Genomic DNA, 24,198 nt, shown 5'->3' with positions numbered 1-24,198 from the left:
TGCTTGGGTCTCCTGATTACAGTGGCCTGTGTTTAAACCGAATGTTCAGCTAGGAATGACTGTTTGGGACCCCACGGCTGGGTTTCATGTTCCCCTTTGTGAGTCCACTGTGCATAAACCACTGCACTACCCGTGTTGTCTCTTTTTTCCAACAGCTCATTGAGAATTTTTACATTTCCTTTAAAAATATATCTTATTATTTCATGAGAATAGGTATTGTCTAAATGTATGTCTGTGCACCATGTGCATGCCTGGTGCCAGTGGAGGCCAAAAAGAGGGTGTTAGGTCACCTAGACCTAGAGTTACAGACAGTTGTGAGCTACCATGCTGTGCTGGGGATTGAACCTGGGTCTCTGCAAGAGTATCTAGTGCTCTTAACTACTGAGCTATCTCTCTAGCCTCATATAAAATGATTTTTGAGATTTTTCTCTGAGACAGGGCTTCATACTGTGTAGCTCAGGCTGGTCTTGAACTTACAGCAATCCTCCTGCCTCAACCTCCTGAGTACTGGGATTGCAGACAGGCATTACCATGCCTGCTTGGCCTGGCAGTCCTTTGGTGGGAATTTATTCTATTGTTTTCTTTTCCAACATCTCACAAGGGAACGTTAGGTTATCCAGTTGGAGACCAGGTTTTCTTTTGCATCCGACAGATATGTGAGCAAGCACTTACATGTCTTTCCCATTACCAGAGCAGGTGCTTTCTGAATTGAGGAAATGCCATGCTAGATTCATGGCTTTCCCCACTGTGGATACCATTAACATTTAATTAGCATGTTCTCTAAATTGCAGCATGGCCTAAAGCTTAAAGAAATGCATCTGCAGAGAAAAAAAAAAAAACAGGGTAAAAGCTGGCTCCCTATTACATATTGAAACAACTGTGAAAACAAGGAAGAAAGCGTATTTTTATATTTCACTGCCACGAAAGTCCTGAGCCTGAGGTGTCCCCTGAAAGTGAAAATGAGACATTACCAATGACAGTAACATAAAAAACCTGATAGTGCCAGGGACTTGTTTTGTCTTATATATAGCCTTGAGACAAACAAACAAACAAAAAAGACAAAAAGAAAAGGTGACTTTTTCATGGGGTGAATCACAGAAACTTGGCATTTCTTGATCACCTTCTGTCTGGCCTGGAAGATCCAGACTACTACAGTTCTGACCATTTTTTGGAGAGTGTCTACAGCTCCCCAAAGCCACGATCCCTGCCCCTCTCTCCCTCCATTGCCCCCCTCCACTCTCTGTTCCGCTGCTCCTCCCCTGTTCCCTCTCCTCCATGGCACCCCTTTTCTGTCTTCCAGAGGCTCCTACTGCAACCTCCCTAGTCTCTAAGTCCACCTCCTTCCCTCCTCTCCTCGCCCCTTCCCTTCTCACCACTGCTTCATCTCCCCTTTCCTTTGTATCCTCCCTGTTCCCTTTAATTCTTCCTCCCCTCCTTTTTCCCTTCTCTTCTCCCCCCTTTTCACTTTATTCCTTTCTCTCCCATTCCATTCTCTCCTTTTTCTTCCTCTCTGCATTTTTCTCTTTCCCTCTACTTTTCTCTAGTCCTTCCCCCTCCTTTCCTGTGCAGTGAAGGGAGGGGGGCTTCCTTCTTTCTTTCCTCTTCTTCTTCTTCTTCTTCTTCTTCTTCTTCTTCTTCTTCTTCTTCTTCTTCTCCTCCTCCTCCTCCTCCTCCTCCTCCTCCTCTTTCTCCTCCTCCTCCTTCTCCTCCTTCTTCTTCCTCCTCCTCTTCTCTTTTCCTCATCACCCCTCCTCCTCCTTCCCCTCTCTTTCTCTGTCCTTTTCTGCCTCCCCCCTCTCTCTTCCCTCCTTGATTTTCCCTTCTTCCCTTTTTGTCTCTTGCTCCCCTCCCTTCCCATTCTCTTGCTCTCCTGGTCTCAGCCTGGGATCTTTCTCCTCCATCTCTATTCTTTGCAAACTTTCCTGGCTCCCAGATTCATCTCAGCACCTCCCCTTTCTCTATAGCGACCCTTCCAGCCGTCATCCGTAAATAGTGAGACCTTCCCAAGACAGCTGTGCCCATGGTGCCACCACCTCTGCCCTTCCAGACATGGACCCAACCAGATTTACCATAGCGCCTGTGGGACAGCTCCACTCCCAAGCCTGAGCAGCAGTTTCTGTGGTTGTCAACAACGCTTTCCCCGTTGCTAGGAAACGAAGCAGGAAGTGGCTTCCAGAAGAGCTGTGGGGCTGCGCCTGCGCAACTGTCAGCCTGTTTCTGAAGCTCAGTTTTCCGCCCTGCCTCTGGCAGGCTGCTTCCCAGGCTAGCAAAAGGTTCTAGAAGGCAGGCAGAGGACGTTCCTTCTCCCATGTAGCTCAAAGCAATGGGGTCCGTGATGGGAAGGGAACTTCTGTGTGTTGCATGGGTATGATTTCTCCCCCTTTCCATGTTTTATGGAGATGTGGCAACCACTTGATCCTGGAACCAGACAAGTGCAGCCAGCCACTCTACGGCCCCCGAAATGAGTTATTATGAGTTATTATGGCGCACCATAATACAGTGAAATACAGTACTATCTACGTGGGAAACCAGAATACACTATGGATGCACCCAGGGAGGGTGCTCGTGTCAAAACCAATTGATTTCACTTATCACTGAGTATTTGGTATTATAGCTGAGCCAATCTAGAAAGGGTTGTAGGATGGTCTAACGTCACTTTTGCTGTTGTGATAAAACACTGTGACAAAGAGCAACTTAGGAGAAAGGGTTCTGTTTAGCTTACAATTCCAGGTCTCAATCAGCATTGTGGGGAAGTCAAGGCTGGAGCTTCAAGCAGCTAGTTAGATCCTCATTCTGCACTCAACAGTGAAAGAAAGGCAGGAAGAAAGAAAGGGAGGGAGGGGGGACGAGGAAGGAAGAGGGAGAGAGGGAGGGAGAGAGAGAGAGAGAGAGAGAGAGAGAGAGAGAGAGAGAGAGAGAGAGAGACAGAGAGAGAGACAGAGAGAGACAGAGAGAGAGACAGAGAGAGACAGAGAGAGAGACAGAGAGAGACAGAGAGAGAGACAGAGAGAGACAGAGACAGATAGAGGAAGGGGAAAGAGTGGAGAGAGAATGAGTAGATGCCTATGCTTGGTTCATTTTTTGTTAGTCCTTATACAATTCAGTACTTAGTTTAGAGAATGGTGCCTCTACCTTTAGGCTGGGTCTTCCCACATCAATTACCAATAGATAATCTCCATAGCCATGTCCACAAAACAACCTGATCCAGACAATCCCTCACTGAGACTCTTCCCCGGTGATTCTACATTGTGTCATGTTTATAGTTAAAGTTAAAAATCACATAGTAAAAGAGTGAATCTGAGGTGTGTGTGTGTGTGTGTGTGTGTGTGTGTGTGTGTTGTCTCAACTGATTGACTGTATTTGTTTTGCAGGAATAAGAATGTGGGACTTCACAGCAACTCTGGTTGAATTGCATAAAGTCTTGACTACTCTGATTTCCTCCCTCCCTGTGTTTCTGATCAAGGAGATTTCCACTAGAATCTACACATAGCCATTTGTTTTTCCTATAAAACTCTGGCTATGCACCAAGTCTGCTATGTCAATCAGCCTTAACGAAGGAAGGGGCTGCATATGCATGGGGGTGAGTTCCCTCATTTTTGGAGTCAGGGTGTCAAACTTGTTCAGTAGCTGACAGCTGTGATTAGAGGCAAGCAGGACTCCAACATGAAAGGCCCTGGCAGGAGAGCCCAACAGCGCAGAAAGAAATGAGAAGTGGCCAAACTGACTTGCAACCGGCAGTCAAGTTTGACTCTGTGCATAGGAAATCAATGAAGAGAATATGAGCCATTTTCTCCTCATCGACTTTTCATTCTAATTATTCCTTGGAGGTAGCTTGGTTTAATTTTTATGCCTTTTCTTTGGGGGTGGGAGTATAATGAATATCCAAGGCTGTGCTGTATAAAATACCTTGGAGGAATCTGACATGCTCTCTACAACATCCTAGGTACTGGGCATTCCTTCCACTCTCTCTGCCTCCTACCATTTCTGCCCCTTTCTTTTAACTCACACTAAGTGCTAAATAACCTTCAATGCCAGCGACGGTGTTAGGGACTAAAACCTGTAAGCACTCAGAAAAACAAACATGCAGCCATATTCCATTCTTCCTAATGCTAACTGTCAAAATGAGAAGGTTTTCTTCTGAACATGAGGGATCTCTCTTGTTCTTGACTGTTTCCCATTTCTGGTTAGATGGGATAGAGGAAATGTCATGACCTTGAATTTTCACTACCATTCTATGTAACTTTGGTACTCAGTTGGCAACCACTGAGTTGGGATGCACTGTCTAGAACGTGTACTTATTTTCCTCATGAGATTTTTGCATCATTTGTCAACTTTATAGTGCTCTACAGCAGGAACTCTTAAGCTTTATCCAGGTACAACCTCTTTTTCCCTGACAAGTTTTTTTTCTATCTATTTAATGTACATGTGTGGTTTTCCTGCATGTATGTCTGTGTACCATGTGTGTGCACAGTGATCACAGAGGCCAGCAGAAGATGACAGATCCCCTGGAAATTGAATTACAGATAGTTGTGAACTGTCATGGGGGATACTGGAAATTGAACCCAGGTCCTCTGCAAGAGCAACCAGTGCTCTTAATCTTTGAGCCATCTCTCCAGCCCTCCCCAGCAAAATTATATTTGGTCCCGTGTGTATAGAAACCAAACATTTATCGACAACAAATCATAGAGAATTTATTTGAATACAATCCTTTGGTCTACAGATGATCTTACCATTCATTAAAGAGGAAAACAGGTTTGCCTGCTAATGAACAGGAGGAACTTGTCTAACACAAGCCTGTCCAAAGATACTATGGTACTTACATGCTGAAGGATAGTGGTAGGAAAAAACCCTTTGTTTTCTGTAATTAGTTAACATTAGTTTCTGTATGGATGGACAACTCTCTGTAAAAGCCACCACTGTCACTCTTAGCATTAGTCTTAAGTTTGAGTTACGGTGTTTCAGACGCCATTTGTTGGCTTTGCATGGCATGAGGGCATGTGCAATGCTGAATGCACTTGTTGCATGTTCATAGCCAAAGCTGCTGTTTCATTATCAAAACACAACTCCATCAAGAACTTCAAAACACCTCGTATTCAGCATGTTTGATTTTGTATTAATTTTTTGGGCCTTGCAGGATTAGAAACACTTTACTGTTTGTGGCCAGATTTGTTATGAGTTTGTACTTTGGCATCTAATTGAGAATTCCTCTCCCTATGACCCAGTTTCACAAAGAGGTTTTACTCATTTTTCCAAGAATATTAAATGAACAAGATGCTGCGGCTTGATATTTTTCCATAGCTCACATGTTCACAGCTTGATCTAGGTCACGAGAGTTTTACTCTCATATGTAGATTAATATCACTGAAAAATTGCACCTATGATCACGAAACTGGGCTATTCATTGTGATGAAATACCCAGGCAAAAGCAACTTATGGGAGGAAGGGTGTATTTTGGATTACAGTTCCATGTTACATTTCGCACGAGGCAGAAGGCACAGTGTCAGAAGCTTGAAGGAATTGGTCATATCACATCTATAATCTGGAGCAGAAAGCCATGACTGCATGAGTGCATGTTGGTGCTCAGCTTGCCTGCTTTCTCCACTCTTACAGAGATCACAGCCTCCTGCCTGGGCAGTGGTGCCACCCACAGTGGACTGGTCTTCTCATTTCAATTAATACACCAAAGATAACCCCTGTTGTACATGCCCACAGGCAAACATTACCTAGATTAGAGTCTCTCTCTCCCTGAGAGTCCCTTCTCAGGTGACTCTAGATTGTGCTGCATTTATGTGAGAACTAACCACCGCATTAGGGAAGACATGCAGGCCCCTTCTTGCTTCTCTTTCCTATGTTCATGCTTTCTTTCATTTACACCTTCTGCTGTGACACAGCAAGGAACTCCATGTCAGCTGCTGGTACCTTGACACTGAACTTCCTAACATCCAGAACTGTAAGGAAAGATATATGTCTTTATAATTTAATCCGTCTATTGAATTTTGTTACAGTGTTACAAAGTGGACTCAGTCAGCCATGTACTGCTGTCTGTGTTACACATAAAGTGTTCAGACAATATATTTGTCTATTATACCCTAGTTTGTGGGTATGCTTGCCCTGATTGAATATAGTCTTTTATTTTTGAGACAGGGTTTCTCTGTGTAGCTTTGGAGCCTATCCTGGCACTCGCTCTGGAGATCAGGTTGCCTCTGCCTCCCAAGTGCTGGGATTAAAGGCGTGCACCACCAAATGCCAGGCAGGATACACTCTTATAATGTCTTGGTATTTAGTAACCTGTCACCCTTCATGACTTCCATTCTAATTGTGTGGCTTTTCTTTATATGCTTTGCATAGTATTTAAGCAGGATTACTCATTTCCACAAAAGTACATTTGGAGTTTTGACTGGAAATTAAATCTGTAGACCTATTAGTGACACAGAACACGTACAACATGTGTTCTGATGCATGATCATTTTATGTCTCAACATCTTCAAAGTTTTTCAAAAACAATTATGTCAATAATGTACAGGTTTTTGCATGAATGAATTTTACACATTTTAAAAATCCCATTTAGTCATTTGTGTTATTTTTCTGTCACTGTAACAAACAAACTTGGCAAAATCTGGGACTGGAGAGATGGCTCAGCAGTTAAGAGTACTTGCTGCTCTTGCAGAACACCAGAGTTGGGTTCCCAGCACTCACAGGGATGCACCTCTGGTTACTCCAGCTCCAGATAACCTGATAGCCGCTTTGCCTCTTACAGTACTGCATGCATGAGGGTGCACATACCTACATACAGGCAAACACTTGCACTCACAAAAAAGGATAAATAAGTATTAAAAATAAACTTGGCTAATTCAACCCTAATAGAAGAAAGGTTCATTTGGTTCATTGTTCTAAAAGTTTCAGCCTGTGGCCAGGTAGTATTCTTGCTTTGGGTACAAGGCAAGGAAAACTCTCCTGGCAGAGGCCACATGGTGGAGCAGACTTCATGCCAGAAAGGAAGCTCAGAGAGTGAAGAAAAGGCTGGTGGCAAGGTTTATCTTTCCCGGGCATGCCTCCAGTGACCCACTTCTTCCAATTTGGCTTTATCTTCTAATGTTTCCAGCACTTCTTCTGTAACACTGTATGATTATGAACCTACCAATAGATTAATTAATTGGTGAGGTCAGAGCCTCCAGGACCCAGTAGTGTCACCTTTCAACACTACTGCACTGGAGAATAAGCCCTCAACAGATGGGTTACTGGGGAGACATGTAACATCCCAATCATTACAATAATATGATTAGTATCATTGGACATTGCCAAAATGTATTTGCTGACTGGTTGCTGACAGTGTACATATTAATCAGTTATTAACATAGGCTATCTGGAAAACCTGTTAAGATCATGTTAATTTTATCTTTTATTCATATATTTACTGTATACCTGTAAAACAGCTAAACTCGCCAGGTGTTGGTGGTACACGCCTTTAATCCCAGCACTTAGGAGGAAGAGGCAGATGGATCTCTGTAAGTTTCAGGCCAGCCTGGTCTACAGAGTGAGTGCCAGGATAGGCCCCAACGCTATACAGAGAAACCCTGTCTCAAAAAACCAAAAAAAAACAAACCAAACAAACAAAAAAACCAACCCAAAAAACAGCTAAGCTCAATTATTAATTCTATATTTAAATGCCAATTTTTATATTCTTCTAGATTCATTATAAATCATGACAAGTTAGATAACCACTGTATACAATAGGACAGGAAGAAATGCTCGCTATCTCATTTCATGGGGTCAGAATCACTTTTTAGAAAAAATAACCTGAGCAGATCATTACAAGGGTGGAAAATACAAATTTCAAATTTATGTATATGAATACAAAAGCTCTAAGTAAGCGTTGGTAGTGCTTTGTATGCAAACTACATCATCAAGTGGTGAGTGAGTTTATTTGAGAAATAGCACTTTGTTTAATAAAGTTTCTTGCTCTGGTGCACTTTCTTAGTAAGAAAATGGATTGCAGGTCACAGCTCTGGGTAAAATGGCCTGAGCACACTCATCCAACTCTCCCTCTAACTGCATAGACACAGGACCTGTGTGTAAAAGGCAGAGAGGCTGCCTAAGTACCCGGAAAAGCCCTGCAGAGGCTGGAAAAGACCAGCAAGGGTCAAGTTCAGGATAGAAATGTCCACTGTTACATTGCTGTGACTCTTCCACCTTCTGCTGCCTGAAAAGGCTGAGTGGGTAGTTGGGACTTTCATCCCTCAATAGTTGTCCCTGGCACTCAGTGGAGGCTCACCTTAGTCGGTGGAACTACTTAGTCCACAGAAGTAGTTTTAATTGTCAATTGTTACAATCTAGAATTTCATGGGAAGAAGTTATCATGAAGGAGGGATTGCCCAGATCCAGTTGGCCTGTGGGAGTGCCTGTGAGGGATTTTCTAAATTGGGTTAGTTGCTCTGGGAAGTCCCATCCTGATGTAGAGACTTTCACTATTTCCTGGGCTGGGCTGGGGACTGTGTGAGAGTGAATAAAAGTGAGCTGACCAAGTGAGTGTGCATGTATCCATTCTCTCCTGTCTTGGCTGTGGTTGTGATGGGACTGAATGTTTCAAGTTCAGCTGGACTTCCCTGCTCTCATGGATGGTGATCTGGAACCCTTTCTCTCCTATGGTGCTTTTAGTCAGCATATTGTATTACAGCAACATAAATGAGATTGCAACATCAGCCTCTCGATGGTTATTCTAAATAGTCTAAGTACATGAATAAAGAAACGCCAGAGTGCATTTTTGAAAATGTTTTATTATTTATCAGAAAGTAACTTTAGATAGAGGTAATTTTAAAGTAAAAGTATGAAAACATAGACCATGATGACATTAACCCAGAGAAACATCAGAAGAATAGACTATAGAACAAAGAAAATTACCAAAGAGGAACATGATATAATGATAAAATGGATAAGCAACCACCATGCCATACAGAATCTGAAAATGAAAACATACACTGACAATAACTGAGCTTCAAAATACGTGAGAGAAAAGTTGGTACAGTTGAAATAGCCCACATTCACACCACCACTGGACAATTAACAGGAAAGTCAATCAGAAAGCTTCAAAGCCCAGAAAAATCTAAAATCTTCAACCAACAGCTTTAAATTGACATTGATAGAGCATACCAACCAGCATCAGTGACTACATCACCTTTGATGTGCCCACAAAACATCTCCCCCAATAGACCATATATATCCTGGGCTGTAAAACAATCTCCAGCAAATATACAAAAATGAACATCAGTCAGATGTTCACAGGGACTCAACCCAAAAGCCAATAACAATGATGGAAAAATAATAAGAAAATGTGTAAACAAAGGGAAATTATCCAATACATTGCTAAATAATCCATTGATCAAAAAATGTAAGGTAGATAAATCATAAACTAAAACAAAACAGAATACAATATATTAAGTTTGTGAACACTATATGATTAACTGTTCCAAGTGCCTTCTTAGAAAACAGGAAAATCTTAGTCTGGACTCTAATAAAGCCAGGAAAAAGGTAAAATAAATGTAATTCGTAATTTTAAAACTCCATGTTATGGTTTGCATTTGAGCCTAAAATCCAGCAGACAGGCTTCAGTGTTGAGTGGAATCAGAGATACTACTTTGAAGGCTATGGGAACTTTAGGGGGTGGGGCCTGGGAGGCAGAAGTAGATGAGTGTGGCCTCACAGTGAAGTACCAACCCCTGACTTTGCACTGCTCTCTCTGTTCCCTGGTCCGCTGCCAGCTGATAGGTCTAGCAACCCATCCCCACCACCACAGACAGAGACTCTCTGTCTTGCCTTCTTCACCATGATGAACTGCAACCTTCTAAAGCCATGAGCCAAAATTAGTGTTCCCTCTTTGTATAGGTTGGGTATTTTTATTCCAGTGACACAAAAGTAACTAATACATTCTCCAAAAGGAATACTTGCTGGAGATTCACTAGAAAATTCCAACAAATGGTTGAGGTAGAACCAATGCCATTTCCACATGATCAGAAAACAGAAGGGGAATATCCCTATTCATTTCAATAATGTCTTCATGTTAGGATTGTCCCAGTACCAAATCTAAACACCAAGAAGTAGTATAAGGAAAGAGCAGGAAGACCCAAAGGAAGAAAGGGAGGGAGGGATGGAGGGAAGGAGAGAAAGAAAAACTGTGGATAGCATTTTCAGGAATACATGTGAAACCCTTAACAGAATATTACATTATAAAACCCAGAAAAGAATTATACAGCATTACAAACTAGGACTTATCCCAATGGTGCAAAGATTCAGGGTAAAGAAGTAAGTAAAACCACATAATCCTGTCAGAAGCATTGAAAGAATTCAATACTTGATCATGATTTAACAAAAAATATCAGGGCATGTGTAGGGGACACCGTAACCATGCCTGCTAGGGGCTGGCTAGATATGTCTGACCAAGCCTTCGAGGGCGTGCTCAGGGTGACATAGGGAAGGTTTAAGAGTAAGGGGCATGTACTTACGTGGAAGCCTCTTCTTCCTTTTTCATCATCGGCTTGCTATACTTACTTCTGCCCTGCCGGCTGGCTAGGTCGCTCTGTAAGTAAGGCATCTCCCTAATAAATACCCTTATATTTTTACCTGACTTCGTATTGGTAATTCTCTCATTAGGCATGGTGGCCCATACTTAATCCCAGCACTCAGGAGCAGAGGCAGGCATATCTCTGTGAGTTTGAGGCCAGCCTGGTCTACTGTCGGGGCCCAAATATTGAATATGATATTTCAGATGCAGGCCTCAGCTTGATTCCAGGAGCTTGAATCTCCCATTGTCTTTTAGATATCAGCTGGTTGCCACCAATGGCTTGGCCACGGTGCAGAATGGCTTCTAGTTTGTGTAACAATAGACCCAGGCCCCTGGGTGGACCCACACCCGTCATGGGGGCTGGTGGGATGTGCCTAGGGACTGGTGAGGGACTAGTGAGATGTGCCATTGTGTAATGTCTGAGGGCTTGTGTACTTCTGGGACCATCCCTAGGATTAAAGGAAATAATTGCTATCAGCTCTATACATTATAATAGATGTCTTCTGCCAGTACCCTCACTTTTGAAAAGCTATTTAAGAGGATGCTTGAATAAACTGTGGTTTCCAGTATGGCCTGAGAGCACTGCTGAGATGACAAGATGTCTCTGTCTCATGCTTAACGCTGTTGGGTAGCTAGGGCTTCCTGATCCACACTCTCCCATTCAGGGTTGGACCCATGGATGTTCAACTGGTCCTGATCACAGCCCCAAGGACATCAGTCTGGAATAGATGGCCTCTGTAGTGTGGGGTGGATACAGGCTGGACCCCGGCAGTGTACATAGCGAGTTCTAGGCCAAAACTACATAATGAGATCCTAGCTCTAAACCACCACCACCTCCACTCACAATCACCCATGCAAAAAGCAAACAAAACCCCCAAATCCTTGGTGACTAAGGCTGTCATAGATTAAAAATGGATTTTGTGTGCACTCAGAAGGAACATCTGTATAAGTAAGTTACAGACTGACATCCTTAAGGTGGGAGACTGAATGTTCTTTTCCCAAAGTTGAAAAAGAAAAACAGGTTGCCTTCTGTCTGCTAATTAAAAAAAATATTAGTTCTTTGGGAGTTTCATACAATGTGATCTGATCATATTTACCAGTGCCTCCCCAACCATTTCCAGGTCCACCTCCTTCATTACCTACCCTATGTTGTGTCCTTTTGCTTCTCTTTTTATACCTTCAAGATAAATTTGTGCTGCCCTACATAGTCTTAGATGTGTGGTCTTCCACTAGAGCATGGCTAAGTTACCAGAGGTTGAATCATTTGGAGAAAACTGACCCCTCATTTTCCAGCAGCTAACAATTGCCAAGTACTCCCATCAGGGGGATGCGACTGTATACCCAACTCCCCTCTGCATACTGGCACTTGGTCTTTTGTGCACACTGTTGCAACTACTGTGAGTTCCTATTGTACCTGTCCTGCTGTGTCCAGAGGATGCTTAATTGTAGTCATCTGCCATCTCTGGTTCTTACACTCCTTCTGCCCCCACCCCTGGAATGATCCCTGAGCCTTGGGAGATGTATATGTAGGAGAGATATACATATCCTTTAGGGCTGAGCATTCTGCAATCTCGAATTCTGTGCATTGTGGGCAGTTGTGGGTCTCTGTGTTAGTTATCACCTCCTGCAAATAGAAGCTCTCAGATAAGGGTTGAGCGATATCACAATTCATGGGTGTAACAATAAAGCATTAGGAGTCGTTTTAATACTATGTGCACTTAGCAGTGTAAGGGTAATGGGTTTTCCGGCAGGGCCTATAACCTGTCTAGCCATAGGTTCTTGCTCTGATAATGGCACCAAGCATGGGTTTTGTAGATCTAATCAGAAAGTGGTTGGTCCCTCCCATAACTTCTGTGTCACTGTTATACCAGTGGGTGTATCTTTCTATGCCAGTCATTGTTGTGTCTAGTATGACTGGTGATTACTTTTCTCCTCTGGTAGTTTTCATAGCACCTTCCAGCACTTTAAAAGTCAGCAAATAGGAATGAAGCTTCCATGCCAACACCGGCTTGATTTATTCACATTCTACAGCTCCAGTATTTGGTGGCTTTAGCAATTGGGTCTTATCGCCAAGCACTGGTGGGTAGCCAAGAGCAGTGCTAACAGCCTGTAATATTGTGGGGAGGGGAGGGTCTATGAGACTCACTGGCCAACAACTCTAAAGGATGTAACCCACTCTTGGCACCAGACTTTTTATGCTAAATTTAGCCTGTGATGTCTAGTAGAGGGTTGTCACCCAGCTGCGGGTTATAGGGTAACAGATTCCTTGCGTTCATTCTTAATTCATCAGGGTACCAGGACTTTTAGGCAACACGAGGAGAACAAGAACTATTGAGAGAGAACGAAGAAAGGTACAAATGGTCACATGTGGCTTGAAGGTGGGAAGGCTACTGGGATGGCGAGAGGTCGAGGGAGGGAGATCTGGAAGCTGAAGGGTGAGAGGAGCAATAAAAACAAATTTTGTTAAAATGCCACAATGAAACCTAATTGTTTATAAACAGATACTTCTTTTGAAAAAGAGTAAATTTTCTATTTTGTATGATTCTCAAGATCTAAGAAGATACCTTAGAAAAATGCCTCAGATAGGTGCTGAAAGGCTCTGAAGGGCCACACGCGTGTACCTTTTCCACCAAGTGGGGCAACCTGTGGAAATAAGCCTGCGTTGCTTCTATAATCCGCTAGATGGTGCTGCTGTGACAGCTATAGGCTGGGAGCTTTTTTCCACCCACCCCCCCCTCTTAACCAGGAAACAAATATTTAACTTATTAAGTGTCTTATACTTACGGTTAATTACTAATACGATACTATTGATAATTTATACGTCAAATTTACATTGTCACTTCCTATATTCAAGATACAGAACAGAGCAAATTCAAGACTTGGAAAAACCTACGTCTGTGGCTGATACTTAATAAAATTAAAGATGTTGTGTTTGGCTAAAGGTTTCTACACATACAAACTCATCGTCTCTTATTGCATTTACACTGAGTAATCGGTGCTTTGTACATAGCGGTGCCAAATTACTCTTGTCAAAGGAGCTGTTCTTTTCTCTGTTTTCCCTTTTAACTACTTTTGGGGATTAGGTAAGTAAAGAGAGTAAGCTTTGAATAAGTCTTGGTCAGATCTCGCTGCTTATCTTTGCTAATAAGAAAGATCAGGAGGTCATTTCTTTATTCCTGAAAATGGCCCAGGACACGCACAGAAAACCTCCTTCTTTATTCAAAAAGCAAATTGGCTTTCGAGGTCGGAGCCATTGAGATGCAGCAGTGGTCGGAAAAATTGTGTTTGATAATTGCTCGAATCTTAATCAAGATTTTATTAAAATCAATATTTGATATGCTGCCCGATTTAATTAAATTAAACCGCAGAGAAATGAGCAATAAATGAATTTGAAAATCAATTTCAGGATAAGGTATGTTTCTCTTAATTAGGGGACCATTTGAAACCTTGGGCCAAGCAGCTGCTGGCCATGAAAGATGGAGACAGAGGAGCCCACATTGTGCAGAGTCTAAAGCATGCTCTGGGTGCTGGGTCCTGGCTCTGCTCCTTCCTTCTTTTCCAAATGAAGGAGATCTGTCTTCCAAAGTGTGAGAATCCGGTCCACATGCATTTGAGGGTGACAGTTACTCATGGCAGGTGTGGACTTCAGCTCAATGACCAAGCATCACCTGCTACCTCAAACTGCTTAGAAACTAGAAGGAAAGTGGGAGATGGTTCATTTTAAAGTAAGTTATTGCCCCCAAATTCCTTACTGAAGAAACAGGGAGCTGTCCTGGACAAGTGGGAAAACCCCAGTCAAAAAGCATGTGAGCTGATGTAGCCAGTCAGAGCCAAGGATAGACACATGATCTATTTATTTACCAAATAGTTTATGCTGTGAATGGCAGTGGGTACCGGTGTTAGTAACCAAGCATCCTAGTCAGGATTAGCTAATGGGGAGGGAGTGGGAGAAACGGGAGATGCCATTCCAGGAGCGGGGCCTTCTCTCTTGAGATGCTCACAGACGGTTAGTGTTGCACACTAGGACAAGAACCATAGCTTTAACCAGCCCTTCAGAGCCAGAGCCTGCATTTTTGCCTCTAAATCTTCTGAGCCATCCAGAGAGTCAGCTCTAGGAAATGAAGGCTGAACACTGTTGGCAACAAGAAGGGGGCTAAGGCCTCCTGAACACCCACCCTCGTTTTAGTCAGTGTTTGTTTGGGCTACCATTGAAAAATCTATGACACTCATAACCACAATTGAGAATTCTCTCTCCAAGCATTTTCTTTCAAAATTTACTATTCTCCCATCTTTATATACCCTCTTGTATTCCTTTAAACTTTTCCTTTAAGAGCCACTGAGATGGTTCAGTGGGCAATGACACTTACTGCCGCGCTTGAGGACTCGAATTCCATCACCACATATGATGGAAGGAGAGAACTGGCTCAAGTTGTCTCTCTGACCTCATTCATGTACTGATTCATGCTCCTCCTCCCCCACTCCCCCTAAATAAATAAATGTAAAAAATGGGTCATTTTAGAGATTATTTTTATTTTTACTGTGTATATGTGAGAACACTTCTGTGTGTCTGCCATGTATGTGTAGGTGTCTGAGGGTACTAGAAGAGGACTCTGGATGCTCTGGAACTAGAGTTATAGACCACTGTGAGCTGCAACCCAGTGGAGGTGCTGGGAACTGAATCCAGGTCCTCTGGAAGTATTCTTTACTGCTGAAGATGGAAGTGTTCTTTACTGCTCATCTACAAACAAACAAACAAATGGAAAACCCACTTGTTTTAGAGAAAGATTTGTTTTGCAGTCTTAAGAGGGAAATAGGGGCTGTTTGCCCTAGAAATGGTATGTGTTGTTTGCAAAAACAAACAATGGCCAGATGGTGGTGCACACCTTTAATCCCAGCACTCAGAGGCAGAGGCAGGTGGATCTCTGTGAGTCTGAGGCCAGCCTGGTCTACAAAGTGAGTTCCAGGACAGATAAGGCTACACAGAGGAAAAACTAGGACAAAAATTATATACATTGAAGCTTCAGCCCATGTCGGTGAATTTTAGCTTCAGGAAATGTACTGAGGGCTTAAGGCATATCTGCACCAGGCTGAGACGTCTTTGATTACAGCAGAGGTATCGAACAACATCTGAAAGAGGAATAGAGTTCTCATTCAGTGAATCAGTTTTATACAATGATTGGCCTGTGTACAATCTGACAACAGCTCATGGGTCTTCATTTGCTGCTGCTGTGACTCTCTCACACCTCCTCCTATGTGTGTATGTGTTTGTATGTGTGCTAGAGTACGCATGTGTGTGCACGCATGCGCGCGCGCGCGCGCGCGCGCGCACACACACACACACACACACACACACACACACACAAAAGCTTGGGTGTATTGTGACCTTACATGCACTCAAAAGCCAGAGGAGGATGCCAGCTCCTGCGCTGTCACTCTCCCTGAACCTGGAGCTAAGCTGGCAGACAGCAAGCCCCAGCAATCCCCCTGCCTCTACCGCCCACAGTGCTGGGGCTACAAGCACATGTGGGGACATGTGGCTTTTAACATTGGTGCTGGAGCCCTCATGCTGGCACAGCTAGCACCTTTACCCCTAAGCTAGCTTCATTTTTATTTTATTCTCTGAATTCCAACTTCCCCCCAGCAGTATTTAATTTTTTAAAAAATTATTTATTTGTATTTTATGTGTGAGTGTTCTGCATGTAAACCTACAGGCCAGAAAAAGGCATCAGATCCCATTACAGATGGTTGTGAGCCACCATGTGGTTGCTGGGAATTGAACTCAGAACCTCTGGAAGAGCAGCCAGTGCTCTAAACTGCTGGGCCATCTTTCCATCTCTCTCCCCCATCCTCACACACACACAGTATTTAAATATTGCTTTCTACCCATTTAATGTCACTCCCTTATTACAAAGTATTTAGATACTTCCTTAAAATAAATACACTAGGGCTATCAGGCAGACAAGAGGGTGAGAATGTTTCACTGATAACAAGGAACTCTGCCTGTCTTCCTCTATCCCTCTCGATCAGTTTCCTTTAACAAGAGGTAAGTTTCCACTATCAGTGTGGTGACTGTAATGTGTCCCTCACTCTCCTGACCTTCACTCTCTGTCCTCCAAGGCTACCCACCCTGATCACAGTTTGTGTGTTTGTTGAGAAGTACTCTCTATATCTTCCCGAGTCCGGCTTTCCTTAGATTTCATGCATGAAAATAAATAGTGTATCTCAGTCTAGGCTTCATGTACCCCAGTGATATTTTGCACACAGGTTTGTATTAATATTAATTATGTAGGTATATATAAAATTTTAAAATTGAATACTGTGTAGAAGTACTCTATAGTATATGATGAATCAAAGATGATTACATAGAGTATTTTTTCTACAGATAATGCCATAATATTCTTGCATGCTTTGGGCCCACAGTGACCACTAAGAGATAAAGGAATGCAATGCTGGGCTCATTCAGATGGGTGAGCTCTGATTAGTATGACTGGGTAGTGTAGACACACTTACGTTTCTTTCCCTTTCCTCCCGTATTATAAATTCTTGGTTTCTGCAGGAACAGCTCCCATTGCTTTGCATTTGAGGTTGTTTGTATTTGTCCAGTGCTTGTTAACCTTCCTTTCTGTCATCACATCAGAGACTAGTTCTATAGCTCTGTAAGGAGTGAATATCCCCAAGAGGGTTGGGAAGGGACTCTGTGTTCCCTGGGAAGCAGTTAGGTCTTCATCACCCAGTCAGCATCCGGAGCACGGGAGGCTCAGTGACATTCATAGAGGAAAAACTTAACAGCATATATACTTCATTTTGTTCCCTTGATTATTAACTTCTGAACTGGACTCATACTCCTCGCAAACTTGTGTAATTTTCAAGATAGAGTTTTAAGAAAAGATTATTGTTGTTATTATTATTTGTGTGCAAGTAGGTGTGTGTTGTTGTGTGTGAAGGAGCACTGTGCACAAGTGTGTAGGTTTCTGTGGAGTCAAGAAATTGTTAGATCTCCTGTGGTCTGAAGCTGGAGTTATAGGCTATTGTGAACCACCTACCTGGGTTCTAAGCATTGAACTATGAAAGAGCAGTAAGTGCCTTTAACCAGTGAGCCATCTCTCCAGCCACAGCTTGTTCATATCATTATGAACCAGGAAGGAAGAAAGTAAGTAAGTAGTAAGAAGCCAGGCCAGTCTGTAATGCTCAAGGCTGCCATCTAGTGGTCAAGGCCTGACAGCTAGGTACAGCCTCCCAAAACAGCACCACAAGCTAAGTACCAAGTACCCAAACACTTGGCCTGTTGGGGGCAAATCAGCTTCTAACTCAGACCTTTGCCTTCTCTTACACATTTGTATCACACTTTTGTACCCAAGTTTTGGAGGACTAAGTTTCTGGGATCTCACTTAGTCTCACAGTTAAGCTCTGGTGTTTATGTTGCTTAGAATGGGAAGTCGACAGGCTCATTCTTTTATCGAGAGGATGAGATGTCCTGGGGGGTTGACTTTCTCCTGCTTCTGTTGTAAGCATCAGCACTGGAAATCCTCAGCTCTCCTCCAGGCTGCCTGCCACGTGGGGAGATGCTTGTCACCCTTGGGAGTCTCCACTGCATCAAGAGAATGTCACAACTTCCTGTAATCCACCGTTCATTTACCCGTTCTCTCCACATTTGTCCACGTTTCTGTAGCCACTGGAGATGTGAGGATGGCATAGACTCTGCTCTCAAGAAGCTCATTATGAAGTGGAGAAAAGCTGGGACTGTGGATGCAACAGTGACAAGAGCTCTCCATCAGAGCCTAGAGTGGCCATGGCCCAAGGCCCTGTGCAGACTTTAGGAGTTTAGTAGCAGACAGCACCTGATGTGATTTTCAAACCAAGCATTTTATAGCTCTTTGATTTGTCCTCTCTCTCTCCCTCTCCCCACTCTCTCTCTCCCTTTATTCCTCTCTTCCCCCTTTCTCCCCCTCTTCTCTATCATGTGTTTGTGTGTGTCCAAATGTATATATATGTATGTGCTGTCTCCCTTGATCACTTTCCACCTTATTTATTTGTTTTCAGTTTCCCTCACTGAACCTGGAGCTTGCTGATTGTCTAAGCTAGGCAGTCAGTGGGCTCCCTAGATCTGCTTGCCCCCTCACCCTACAGCACTGGGTTATAGATGTATGGCTCTGATCCTGCCTTTAAAAAAGAGATTTATATTTATTTTTAATTATGTGTGTAAGTTTAAGCCTGTATGTACATTTGTACACATGAGTGCAGTACCCATAGGGGCCAAAAGAGGGCGCTGAATCCAGGAGCTGGTAATGGTGAACTTGATGTGTGTGCTAGGCACCCAACTCAGGTCTTTTGGAAAATAGGGAGTGCTCTTAGGCCTGAGCCATCTATCTAGCTCCACAGCCTGGCTTTTAAGAGGGGATTGAACTCGGGTCCTCATGCTTTACAGTCGCTTTACTGAGTGAATCACCTCCTTTCCCTCTTAGATGATTTTCAAAGCATCTCAGGCAGATGTCCTAGTGGCCAACAAGTGCTACTTTATTGTGCAAAAGACTCCAGATAACTGAATGGAGAACCCACCATCAAGGGGCAAGCAGTTCCCTTCCTTGAAAACAGGAAGTATCCCTGGGGAGGGATCTTCTTGCTCTAAGGTAGGTACCATCTTATTCCATCCTAGAAGCTCTAGAATGACCCGCACTCTCCATTTCCACTGGCACCTATGTCTTTGGAGCAGAGATGCTTGTGTGTTGATCTGGAATAATGGCAGCGGACTTTTCGGTTGTTACTGTTCTTGCTTAGCTAAGCCTGTTATCCCTAGATCTTCAACAAGATTTGTGACTGTCCAAAAATTCAAACTTCTGATCCTAAGAACAAGAACTGCAACATTAATCTAAGAACAAATAGATGTGGCAGGCCCACTGTTGCATGAATGGAAAATGTGAGGAAACAGAGAGAGAAGACAGAAAATAGACCCGCCCCCCTCAGCTCCCTGCTGCCTCTGACTGGGAAATGCCAGGAGTCCTGCAGGAAGCCAGATCTCTGTGGAGGCTGATTCTGCCTTCTTGGTTTATCAGCAGGTGTGCATCTGTGCATATTTAACTCTCTTAGCTAAGGCTCTCTTTTATTATCATGCACAAGGTGGTGTTAGATGTTCAGCTTTGAGAACTGGATTTTCAGTTGGTGTATTTTACCCTTGGGAGTGGATGCAGACAGCTCTGTGCTGTATATTAACACGAGCTTTCAGGCTTGCTTTGAGTGGTATCGGGATGTGTGTGTTGAGTGTGGTGGATGAGGTATACCAACACATACTCACTTATTTAATACCCAGGAGTCTTTCCACCTGAGGTACAGGCTAAAATGAAAGGAACCAAATATCCATCTTTATTGACTCAATGTTCTTACTTCTGCTTGCCAAGTTCCCCTGAACTCACTAAGGGCTCCAGGATTTGCTTCCTCCTAAGAGCCATTTTATAAGTGAAATTGGACTAAAATTCCTCCTTTAAATGATCAGTTCCTTGTACGGACCCGGAGATTTCAGAGTATATACACCCTGCTTCAAAAACATGCTGGAGGGGGTAACCCCTAGAATTGCTTCCTTCCTTTGTCTCAGCTCGCAAACTCTTATGGACCCTACAAAACCCTGCTCAAATGTCATTCCCTTGTTTGCCATCCCAGACTTCCCAGGAAGTTTCCCCATGTCTCTGTCCTGCCACTATCCCATCTATGGATCTCTATAAAATGCATTCTTGATGGGTTATTGTCACTCACGGGAACAAAAAATTAGCAATGGAAATGTTAGTATTCAAGCATCTGCAGCCACTAAGAGCACCACCTGTGCATATTCACTGTGTTCCCTTTTAAAAGGGCCCTGCCCACCTCCCATCCTCTCTCTCTTTCTCTCTGTCTCTCTTTCTGTCTGTTCTTCTCTCTTTCTCTTTTTCTCTCCCTGCCCCTCTCTCCTGCTGCTCCTGTCCCCAGAGGCTGGTCTCCCCCATTCCCTTCCCCCCTTTTATGAGTCCTTTCCATAATGAAAACACCTCTGCTTGAGCCTTGTTGCATGGTGTCTTTCTCTCTCTTGCCACTTTTTAAAATTACAACAGGGAGACAAAAAAATCCTTTTATGTATGAGCATAAATCTAAATGAGAACATGGTGACATAATGTTTGTGTTATAAAGAGGTTAGGAAAATGTCTTCAAATGTTCTGTTCTGGGTTGGTGCACTAGGTTTGGTTTTGTTTTTTCCATTGCTGTAGTAATGGAGCATGACCAAGGCAATGAACAGAAGAGGGAATTTATTTGGGCTTATGGTTCCAAAGGGAGAGTCCATCATGGTGGTGCAGGCATGGTATCAGGAGCAGGAAGCTGAGAGACTGTACCCTTTACAGCAGACCCAAAGCAGAGGGACCGAAGTGGAAGTGAGGCAACTCTGTGAACTCTCAAGCCCAGTTCCCAATGATGTGCTTCTCCAACAACGCCACTCCTCACTCTAATGTCCATAAACATCTGCATCGACTGGGGACCAAGTATTCAAATTGCTGAGCCTGTGGGGGACATTCTCATTCAAGCCACCACAGACGTCTATAGCAAAAAAGTGTGTTTGTGTGTGTGTGTGTGTGTGTGTGTGTGTGTGTGTGTGTGTGTGTAAACACTGTTTCATCATTTTCCTGTCTCTCACACAGTTAATAATTACTTTGCCTTAGTCTATGTTTCTCTTAGGAGGTTGAGAGCCAAGATTTCGAAGCTCTGCTTCCTAGAAGGATTTTAGCAGATCTCCCCACACACTGGTTATTTCCTTAAAGGACTGGATAAGCCATCTCTGCTTATCTCCAAGCACAACCATACCACACCAGAAACTTCTGCCAAAATATTTCCTAATATTAATTTCCAAAAACTACTTCCAGATATTTGCTTTTGTGGCTCTGGAGTAGGATCTGGACATACGCATGTTGAAATGTTTCCAGGCTATAGAGATGTCTCCGTTGTTAAGGGTGTTAGTGCTATTCCAGGCAAACCAACTTCAGCTCTTGGAACCCCTGCAACACCAGCACCAGGACACTTGATGTCCTCTACTGCCTCCAAAGTCACCTGCACACAGGTGACATTACACACACACACACACACACACACACACACACACAAATAAAATCTTTGAGAAATGTTTCTCAGGTGTGTGGATTTGGAAACCATTGCTCAAGCTTAAGATACACTTCCCTTCAGAAAATGTCCCCCTTTACCAAAACAAAAGGCCCATCCACAGAGTCTACTCATCTGTTGCTGATTCCCGTCCTGGTAGGACCACAGACCACTGATTTTCGCTCAGTATTTTATCTTCAAAGAGAAGTGTTTGTAGTCTACTCATTTCCAGAAAGTTCAATGTCTAAATACCCATTTGATGACAGTGTTGGAGTGGAGAATTATTTGAATGTGGCAGGTAGTGTGGTCAGACTTAACACCAGAGAGCCTTGGGAAGGAATTCTTAGTCAAAACACACAGATATGAATGATTTGGGCTAGGGACTGAGGGAATGCCTGCATGTTAGTTAGTGGATACACAGAAGGGTACATGCTAGTAGCATGGCCCGAACTCTTTAGTTTTATCCTTGGGGAAAAAAATCACCGTAATGATTGAATGACATGGTGAGAGGCACACTTAGTGAACTGGAGAAGAGCAGGTGCATGGAAAGGCACCAACGGCTTGATGAAATCCCATCAAGCTACCTAAGTGGTGGGGTAATTTCTGACAGACTTCAAAAACCTGAGTGTACTGTGATTAGTGGGTTTAGTGGATCATGTTGCTATCAAGGCTCCTTAGGTTTTTCTGTGCCTACTTTCCCATGTGGCACCCATGTCTCTCATAGTTGCAAGGTGTTTCTTCCTCCTGTTTATCAAAGACCTGCTCATCCCTCCAGCCTCATTGGGCCAAAAAAATACCATGACCCAACCAGCTCACAGGAGTCATCTGGGTCAGAATGTCAGATGTTCTAGTGATTGACAGATGCAGGCTGCACTGGCGAGATGATGCACTCCTGTCCTGGTTTCCTTTCTGTTGTTGTGAGAAAATACTCCGACACAGAGCAACTCAGGAGAGGAGGGTTTCTCTTACTTATGATTCCAGAGTACAGTTCATCACTGTGGGGATGTCAAGGCAGGTACTTGAAGCAGCTAGTAACAGCGTGCCCACAGACAAGAGCACAGAGAAACAAATGCACAGGTGCTCATGCTCAGCTCATGTTGGTTTTTTTTTGTTTTTGTTTGTTTGGTTTTTTTTTTTTTTAATGCTTGGCCCATCCCTGCTCCAGCTCATGAAACAGTTCTGCTCATAATCAAGGTGGGTCTTCTCATCTCAATTAACCAATTAAGAAAATCCCTCATAGGCACAGCCACTGAAAACCTAGTCCAGACAATCCCTTATTGACTCAATTTTCCCAGGTGAGTCTAGACTGTGTCCAACTGGCAGGTAAAGCCAACCATCACAATAATGTTCCTGCAGTCTTAGAGTTGCATCTTCATGAATTGACTCTTTTTCTCAGGATAGCCTGGAACTATCTTGTCAAACACAGGCTCAATGGAATCTTTGATGTCTGAGCAACGTAGGTAATAGTACATTTAAGTTTGATATAAGAGATTATCAGAGAACGGGGATCAATTTTGAGGAGAGAGCTAAGTGAAAGGGTGGAGTGAAACCACATAATAGGCAGTGCATAGCAGCCACGTGGAAAGGACACAAGGTATAGGGATAAGAGATAAGCTATAAGGGGGAGAATAGGAGAGCCGGCCTCTTAGAACTGTGATGGGTCTCCTTGCAGCAGTTCTCTGCTCCCATCACATCAAGTCTGGAAAAGGAAGACAGACAATTAGGCTTGTAAGAACATGCAATGTACGGACCAATTGGTTGAGTGACAAGCTGAAGTGCTTTCCTAACAACACAGCAGTTATAATCCAGTTATGACCTTGCTCACCCCGTGCCCACCTCTCTTATCTCATTCCATTGTGATGTACTTTAGGCCTTGTTTTGGCTAGGTAATACAATTTACTACTTGCCCAATAGGTAGTTAATTCATGAATGTTCATTAGTAAAAGCAACAGTTATTGATATCTTTTTATTATTTTTCTTTCCATTTTTATTTAAATTAGAAACAAGATTATTTTACATGTCAATCCCAGTTCCTACTGCCTCCCCTTCTCTCCTGCCCCCCCCCAACTAACACCCTACCTATCCCATGCCCTTTCTACTCCCCAAGGAGGGTGAGGTCTTCCATTGGGGATCTTCAGAGTCTGTCATGTCCTTTGGGATGGGGCCTAGGCCTTCCCCCTCGTGTGTTAGCTCAGAGAGTATCCCTCTATGTGGAATGGGCTCCCCCTTGTTCAGGTCAGCTGTTTCTGTGGGTTTCCCCAGCCTGGTCTTGACCCCTTTGCTCATCACTCCTCCCTCTCTGCAACTGGATTTCAGAAGTTCGGCTCAGTGTTTAGCTGTGGGTGTCTGCTTCTGCTTCCATCAGCTACTGGATGAAGGCTCTACAAGGAATGGACTTCTTTTTTTTCTAATTCATTTATTTCTATCTTCTTCCATTTTTGCCTCATTCCACATCTCTGGGAAATCTGAGTCCCCTCTTCCCCAGGGGGAACAATTCCCTTGTCTGCACATTTCTGCTCTACCCCACTTAATAC

The 24,198-nt window shown here is 43.4% G+C and overlaps 1 protein-coding gene across 1 annotated transcript in view; it reads right to left on the bottom strand.

Annotated features, from left to right (window-relative positions):
- Dynlrb2 (dynein light chain roadblock-type 2) overlaps window positions 1–24,198 on the bottom strand; it is a 78,500-nt gene that overhangs the window by 9,339 nt on the left and 44,963 nt on the right. The gene's annotated exons all lie outside the window — the stretch shown is intronic.

This window comes from Cricetulus griseus, chromosome 3 (genome assembly GCF_003668045.3).
Source record: "Cricetulus griseus strain 17A/GY chromosome 3, alternate assembly CriGri-PICRH-1.0, whole genome shotgun sequence".
Taxonomy (NCBI): domain Eukaryota; kingdom Metazoa; phylum Chordata; class Mammalia; order Rodentia; family Cricetidae; genus Cricetulus; species Cricetulus griseus.
The sequence above is the reverse complement of the archived record's forward strand: the minus strand, read 5'-3'. Positions and strand labels throughout refer to the sequence as shown.